This window comes from Pterocles gutturalis, unplaced genomic scaffold (genome assembly GCF_000699245.1).
Source record: "Pterocles gutturalis isolate BGI_N339 unplaced genomic scaffold, ASM69924v1 scaffold28315, whole genome shotgun sequence".
NCBI classification, from domain to species: Eukaryota; Metazoa; Chordata; class Aves; order Pterocliformes; family Pteroclidae; genus Pterocles; species Pterocles gutturalis.
The window spans coordinates 1-624 of record NW_010141703.1 but is presented as its reverse complement, the minus strand read 5'-3'; positions in this window follow the sequence as shown (position 1 = coordinate 624).

Below are 624 nucleotides of genomic sequence, written 5' to 3'. Positions count from 1 at the left end.
CCGGGGCAGGTCCTGGCTCTCTCCAGAAGCACTCCGGCTCGTGCTCTCACCCTAAGACTGAGGGGTTGTAAGGCGCAGTGAGCCCTGGTCTCTCCGGGGCAGTGTGTGCGCCCCACGGGTGGTTGCAGGAGGAGCACTGGAAGAGGCAGCGGGATGTGTCAGCTGGGACGGCTCCCACATTGCGGGGCAGCTCCTGTCCCCTCACTGGTAACAGCCCTGTCACCATGTCCCCCGAGGCTGCGCCTCTTCTGCATCCCGCAGACAGCCCCAGCTCTGCCAGCTCGGGCAGGAGGGGGGCAGCTGGGCAGCTGCGCGTGTGGTTCCTGCCCTTTCAGTGTAAAGGAAAGAGCCTGCTCCTGCCTGCAAAAGTTTTTGAGAAACTCCACCTTGCCGCCTGCAGCCTTTAGAGCTGCCTTGAGGGACGTGGCAGCGAGACGTGCTGGCGCTCAGCAGGGCCTCCATCCCTCCACGCTGGTCATCGCGTGCTCTGAGCCCTCTGGCCCGGCGGACATCCTCCTGCCCTGACCCTGCACCCAGCTCCTGCCCAGGGCCGTCAGGAGTAGCGTGGCTACCACTGGGCACCAGACAGGAGTCACCAGATATCTGCGAGCCCCAGAGGGGTGC